General features: G+C 39.6%; 1 pseudogene; it reads right to left on the bottom strand.

The window, feature by feature from the left end:
• Positions 1-2,116: 2,116 nt before the first annotated feature.
• On the bottom strand, positions 2,117-3,049 carry LOC122732263 (annotated as a pseudogene).
• Between the last annotated feature and the right edge of the window lie 4,734 nt (positions 3,050-7,783).

Raw genomic sequence — 7,783 nt, 5'->3', positions numbered from 1 at the left:
ACTACCAGTAAAGAAACTCATTCTACAAATGCAAGTTATTGCCTCCTCTGCAACTTGAACTCTTAGAGAAATTCTGATAACATTTGGAGAGCAGGGACTTGGCCCAGAGTCAGATAGACTATTTGCTTCAGAGGTGGGTTAGAACCCATACCTAGCTTACAAGGCAATGCTTGATGCTGGGACAAACTGAGGCATTTATCAGGGCACTTAACATTTGACAGAGGTTTATTTTGCCCCAGTGCATCAAGGATATAAAACAAGGACACAGCTTTTCTAGATGAGGCCCCTTATCTCCATCTAGAAACTCATCTGGTCAGTAAGTCATCAGAATAACACCACCACCACCAACAATAACTAACATTTCTACGATGCTTACTATGTTCCAGGTACTGTGTTAGAATATGGAAAGTTGTGTGCTCAGGAACCCACCAAATCTGAGAGGCCCAGACTCCCTGCGGTTGGGACTCTTTATACTCCTAGACCAGCATCAGGGAAGCTGAGAAAGTTGTATCAGGAAAAGCATACATACATGAAAAATAGAAATGATTATGTTGACTTTGGTATGTCTAGAAGTCCTAAGTACTTGGAACCTGCAAAGGAAGCATATAAAATTATTATTTTTTTAAAATACACTTTTACTTATTTATTTATTTTTGCTGGGCAATGAAGGTTAAGTGACTTGCCCAGGGTCACACAGCTAGTAAGTGTCAAGAGTCTGAGGCTGGATTTGAACGCAGGTCCTCCTGAATTCAGAGCTGGTGCTTTATCCACTGTGCCACCAAGCTGCCCCCTAAAATTATTTTTAAATTGGTAATGAGTGGAAATTAGATGCCAAAAAACCAGAAATTTCTATTAACAGTAGAAACAATTTTCCTTTTAAAGTCATCCTCACACAAATGAAAGCATCTTAGAAATAACAGCTTGGAAAAAAAAAAGAAATAACAACTTGGGTTATCATTTACAGAGTGTGCTGAATTTTATATCCATGTCTGGCTATAACAAGTGCTTAGTTCAGTTAATTTAGTAAAAGGAATCCATGCAAATAGTTTTTTTTTCAGGGGGGTTGGAGGGGTGAGAGGGTACTGTTAGGTATCCAAAATGATTGGTTGAAAAGTCTTAATTCTTTTATTCTTCTTCTTCTTTCTTTCTTTCTTCCTTTTTTTTTTTTGGTAAGGCAATTGGGGTTAAGTGACTTGCCCAGGGTCACACAGCTAGTAAGTGTTAAGTGTCTGAGGCCAGATTTGAACTCAGGTCCTCCTGACTCCAGGGTCCATCCACTGCACCACCTAGCTGCCCCTATTATTCTTTCTTTTTTTTTTTTTAAGTGAGACAATTGGGGTTAAGTGACTTGCCCAGGGTCACACAGCTAGTAAGTGTTAAGGTCTGAGGCCAGATTTGAACTCAGTTACTCCTGAATCCAGGGCTGGTGCTTAATCCACTGTGCCACCTAGCTGCCCCTGAACCTGTTTTTTAAGTTGGGTTAAATAGGTAAAGATTTCTGTAAGTCATTGCTTTATAAAGTAGATTTGAAGCTTGTTGAACTCAAAGAGATATTGTTATTTACCCAAGTATCTGCTATAATATAAGCCCTTAATGGTATTGAAGGATGTTAGATGACTACTATATTTCAAATAAAATTATAAAACATTTTGACTTCTCTTTTAATCAACAAGCATGTATTTAGCACCTTCTATTTGACAAGTACTAGACTAAGCACAGAGAAAGGCAAAGAAACCAAACCAAAACAAACCAAAACATAAAAACCAATGCAAACCCCCCAAAACAATAACAAATATCAACCAAAAAACCCCAACCAGTCTCTGCTCTGAAGGAACTCACAATCTCATAGATGAAACAATGTGAAAATAATTTTTTTTGGCCAATTTTAAATAGATTTTATTCTCCAGGACAAGAACTGCATTTCCACTTGTTTACAATACTTATAAAACAAGCAATGTTGTTCACTTCTCTCCCTCTGCACACATTCAAGTGTTCAGAATGCCCAGATTTTTGCACTAGCTTAAATGTTAACTTTTAAACTGCTACTGCCTTGGCTACAAATTTGAGTCCCTCAATTTTTGGAAAGCTGTGTGGAATGCTCTTCCTTCTGGTGACTTTAGTCAACCTCTTCAATGGTGGGTCCAGAAGAGGCACCTCCAGATGGGGCTGCTCCACCCCCTGGGAACCCACCAGGCATGCCTCCTGGAATGCCACCTGCACTCTGGTACAGCTTAGTAATGATGGGGTTGCAGACCTTCTCCAATTCTTTCTGCTGATGCTCAAATTCTTCCTTCTCAGCAGTCTGGTTCTTATCTAGCCAGTTGATAATTTCATTACATTTGTCAAGGATCTTTTGTTTGTCTTCATCACCAATCTTGTCTTGCAGTTTCTCATCTTCTACAGTAGCCTTCATGTTGAACGCATAAGATTTGAGAGAATTCTTGGAAGAAACCTTGTCTCTCTGCTTTTCATCCTCAGCCTTGTACTTCTCAGCCTCCTGGACCATATGTTCAATGTCTTCTTTGCTCAGATTGACCTTTGTCATTGGTGATGGTGATTTTGTTTTCCATGCCTGTGCTCTTATCCACAGGAGAAACATTGAGGATGCCATTTGCATCACTGTCAAATGTTACTTCAATCTGAGGGACACCCTTGAGTGCTGGGGAGATTCCTGTGAGCTCAAACTTGCCAAGTAGGTTGTTATTCTTGGTCATTGCTCTCTCACCTTCATAAACATGAATAAACACACCAGGCTGGTTGTCAGAATAGGTAATAAAAGTCTGTATCTTCTTGGTGGGGATGGTGGTATTATGTTTGATCATAACTGTCATAACTCCACCAGCAGTCTCAATTCCAAGGGACAGAGGAGTGACACCCAACAGCAGCAAGTCCTGCACATTCTCAGATTTATCTCCAGACAAAATGGCAGCCTGGACAGCTGCACCATAAGCAACAGCTTCATCAGGGTTGATATTCTTGTTCAGCTCCTTGCCATTGAAGCTTCTTGCAGAAGCTTCTGGATTTTGGGGATTGGAGTGGAACCATCCATCTAGCTTAGCATCTCTTAGGACCTTTGATATGAAAATAATTTTCTTTCTTTCTTTCTTTCTTTTTTTTTTTGGTGAAGCAATTGAGGTTAAGTGACTTGCCCGGGGTCACACAGCTAGTGTTAAGTGTCTGAGGCTGGATTTGAACTCAGGTCCTCCTGAATCCAGGGCCGGTGCTCTATCCACTGTGCCACCTAGCTGCCCCAATATGAAAACAATTTTAAAGAAACTAGACATGGGGGCAGGATCTTTCAGCCTGTTTCCCACCATAATTTATCTTGAGTCACTTTTACTGGCACTCCAAACTATCATAAGGACATGGGAGGTTTTGTTTTAAAATATGCTTATGGATTCATTGTTTTTTTATTCATATTTTCTTTTCTCTTTAAATCCATATTGTTGTCAACTTCAATCAAACATAGACAGATCTTTTAAAGTGCCCTACTTTTACTGTAGTGTGAGAGAGTGTCAGGGTACAAAAAGTTTATGGCTGAGTAAAGTTATTAAATGCATAATATCATAGTTCCAATTTGCTTTGCATATTTTTTGTGCATTAAATATATTTTTCCTAGATGTTCTTTGCCTTTTCTTATTAGCTAACCTTACTTGTGTCTTCAGACCCAAGCTAAGTTCTACTCAGTTTTCTACTGAATGCTATTCAATTATTTCTCTCTCTCTTCTCTACCTTCATTATCCCCCCCCCCCCCCCAGACAACCAGGATTCACAGGGAGGTTGCTTGTCTGAGTTTCACATGCTAGAAGAAAATCCTAATCCAATCGACACTTCAGACTCAGAAATGTCTGAGCAAGGTTCTTTTTCTTTCAGACATTTCCTAAATTCACACATAGAACTCAGTTGTACTTAATTCTTTGGTGTCTAGTTGGAATTGACATGCCCTCAGATTCACAATGACTTTTAGGAAGAGGGTTGCTTATTATGTGAAAGCATTCATGATGAATCAAATTAGTTTTAATCACAAGAGGTGGAAAAGGTGATACTCATTGACTTATATGTCCTTTTCTTTCTATATTTGAGGGCTTGATCATGCCTTTGGATATATAGCCTTCTATCCAGGGCCCATAGGGATCAATAAGTTGATTACCAAATCTAAGATTTGATAACTGCAACATATTATTTTTTTAAAGTTATACATGCGTAATCATGCAAAACATTTCCACACTAGTTAGGTTATAAAAGAAAACAGGCAAAAAAAAAACTTAAGAAAAAGAAACTAAAAAATAAATATGCTTCAATCTGTATTCAGACACCACAAGTTCTTTCTCTGGAGAAGGATCACATTTTTTGTAAGTCCTTCAGAGTTCTCTTGGATCATTGCATTACTGAGAATAGCCAAATCATTCATAGCTGATCATCTTACAATGTTGCTATTACTTTGTATACAGTACATCTCTCTTTTACCTCTCCCTTTCCCTTTCTCCCAGTGCATTCCTCTCACACCCCTTAATTTTCTTTTATATCATCCCTTCATATTCAATTCACACTTATGCCCTCTGTCTAAATATACTCCATCTACCTGCCATAATAATGAGAAAGTTCTTATGAGTTACAAGTATCATCTTTGCAGGTAGGAATGTAAACTGTTTAAACTTTTAATATCTCTTATGGTTTCTTTTTTTGTGTTTACCTTTTTATGATTATCTTGAGTCTTTGTATTTGAAAGTCAAATTTTCTATTCAGCTCAGGTCTTTTCATCAAGAATACCTGAAAGTCTTCTCTTACATTGAATTTCCACCCCTCCCCCCCCCCCCGAAGAATTATACTCAGTTTTGCTGGGTAGGTGATTCTTGGTTGTAATTCCAGTTCCTTTGCCCTCTGGAATATCATATTCCGAGCCCTCCAATCCTTTAATGTAGAAGCTGCTAGATCTTGTGTTCTCCTGACTGTGGCTCCACAATACTTGAATTGTTTCTTTCTGGATACTTGCAATATTTTCTCCTTGACTTGGGAGCTCTGGAATTTGTCTATAATATTCCTGCAGGTTTTCATTTTACGATCTCTTTCAGGAGGTGATCAGTGGATTCTTTCAATTTCTATTTTACCTTCTGGTTCTAGAATATCAGGGTAAATTTCCATGACAATTTCTTGGAAGATGATGTCTAGGCTCTTTTATTGATCATGGCTTTCAGGTAGTCCAATAGTTTCCAAATTATCTCTCCTGCATCTATTTTCCAAGTCAGTTGTTTTTCCAATGAGATATTTCACATTGCCTTCCATTTTTTTATTCTTTTGGTTTTGCTTTATTGTTTCTTGATTTCTCATAAAGTCATTAGCTTCCATTTGCTCAATCCTAATTTTTTATTAAGCACCAGGCATTGTGCTAAGCTAAGGCTGATCTTTGGATGTTGGCCATCAGCCATTGCAGACTTATTTTTTGTGTGTGAGGCAATTGGGGTTAAATGACTTGCCCAGAGTAAGTGTCAAGCATCTGAGGCCAGATTTCAACTCATGTACTCCTGACTCCAGGGCTGGTGCTCTATCCACTGTGCAACCTAGCTGCCCCTTCAGTTCTAATTTTTAAGGAGTTATTTTCTTTCTTTTTTTTTTTCTTTTTTTTGCAGGGCAATGAGGGTTAAGTGACTTGCCCAGGGTCACACGGCTAGTAAGTATCAAGTGTCTGAGGCCGGATTTGAACTCAGGTCCTCCTGAATTCAGGGCCAGTGCTCTATCCACTGCACCACCTAGCTGCCCCAGGAGTTATTTTCTTAAGAGAGCTTTTGTACCTCCTTTTCCATTTGACTAATTTGACTTTTCAAGGCATTCTTTTCCTCATTGACTTTTACCATTTAGCCCAGTCTATTTTTTTCACTGAGTACTTCTTCTTCTTCTTCGTGGGGCAATGAGGGTTAAATGACTTGTCCAGGGTCACACAGCTGGTAAGTGTCAAGTGTCTGCAGCCGGATTTGAACTCAGGTCCTCCTGAATCCAGGGCCAGTGTTTTATCTACTGTGCCACCTAGCTGCCCCAGTCTGTTTTTTAAGGTGTTATTTTCTTCAATATTTTTTGTGTCTCCTTTACCAAGCTTTTGAATTTTTTTCCCCATGATTTTCTTGTGTCATTCTCATTTCTCTTTCCATTTTTTCCTCTACCTCTCTTACTTTATTTTCAGAGTTCTTTTTCAGTGCTTCTATAGACTGAGACCAATTCATATTGTTTTGGAAGCATTGGATGTAGGAACTCTGACTTTGTTTTCTTCTTCTGATGGTGTTTTTTGATCTTTGTCACCATAGAACCTGTCTAGGTTCAGCATTTTTTTCTGTTTGCTAATTTTCCCAGCCTATTTCTTAACTTTTAACTCTTTGTTAAAGTGGGGCACTACTTCCAAGATGGAGGGCACACTGTCCCAAGCTTTAAGGGGTTTGTGCAGCTGTTTTCAGAGATACCTCTAGGGATTTGTAAATTTTTAGTCCTTTCAAGGTGGTATGATTTAAGGAGAGGTATGTTTAAGACTCTCCTGGCCTGTGCTCTGATCTACAAGCAACCACAGGCTTGCTTTTCTGCCCTGAAACTATGAACAGTCCCCCTCCACTGTGGCTGCAAGCTCCAGTATGCTTATGCTCCTCCCCAGCCTGGGACCACCACCCAAGATTGTGACCTGGAACCAAGTATGGGCAAAACAACAGAGTCCTGACTCAGTGCTAGTACAGAAATCCCTGTAATCTCCTTCTAGCCAATTGTTCAACCCCCAACCCCCTTGCTGCCTGTGGGCTGAGTTTCAGAAGCAGTTGCTTCAGCTGCTGATTCAGGGGCTCCCTAGGCCTACTCCTTATTTGCTATGGCTGTACCTGGGTCTGCCCTAGGGTTGGGTCTGCCATTCTCGCCCCAGTACAACAGACCTTTCCTGCCTACCTTCTAAGATGTCCTTGGCTGGAAAATGATCTCACCCTGTCCTTTTGTGGGTTCTGCTGCTCCAGGAATTGTCTTATGGCATTATTTGAAAGTATTTGGAGGGGTCTTGGGGAAATCTCAGGCAAGTCACTGCCTTCCTCCACCATCTTGGCTCTGCCCTCCCCCCCCAATATATTCTGTTGGCAGGGATTTTTTTTTTTTACAGGGCAGTGAGGGTTAAGTGACTTGCCCAGTGTCACACAGCTAGTGTCAAGTGTCTGAAGCTGGATTTGAACTCAGGTCCTCCTAAATCCAAAGCCAGTGCTTTATTCACTGCACCACCTAGCTGCACCCCCAACATATTCTGTTAATAGGAGTACAGGAGAGGGTTGAGCTTGCACATGTACTATTTCATCAAGGACTTTAGAACCTGATCATTAACCATATGAGATATGGATAACATCTAAGGTTATACATATTACCTAATATCTCATATTATCCACTGTGAAATAATACCATGACTTGGGGGGAGGGCTGGGTCAGAAGTCCTGGATATGCCACTTACTAGCTGTGTGTCTATGGATAAGTCTCTAAGCTTTAATTTCACCACCTGTTGAACATGGATAGTAATGTCTGTATTACCTCCTTCATAGCATTACAGGTAATGAAATGCTTGTTAACTGACTGGCTGACTGACTGATGGGAATGTTGTGAGGTAGTGCTTTCTAAACTTAGTAAAATGTTATATAAACATAAAGTATTACTGTTATCCATAAGTAAAGCAATGTGGAATTGAATCCATTATTTGATTAATATAACTGCCATAAAAACAATGAAACAGAAAGTCTTTTCCCTACTTGTCATGCAATCCATTATTCTTAGTTCATTA

Source organism: Dromiciops gliroides, chromosome 6, assembly GCF_019393635.1.
Source record: "Dromiciops gliroides isolate mDroGli1 chromosome 6, mDroGli1.pri, whole genome shotgun sequence".
Taxonomy (NCBI): Eukaryota; Metazoa; Chordata; class Mammalia; order Microbiotheria; family Microbiotheriidae; genus Dromiciops; species Dromiciops gliroides.
Note: the sequence above shows the minus strand (reverse complement) of the source record. Positions and strands in the feature narration are given on the sequence as shown.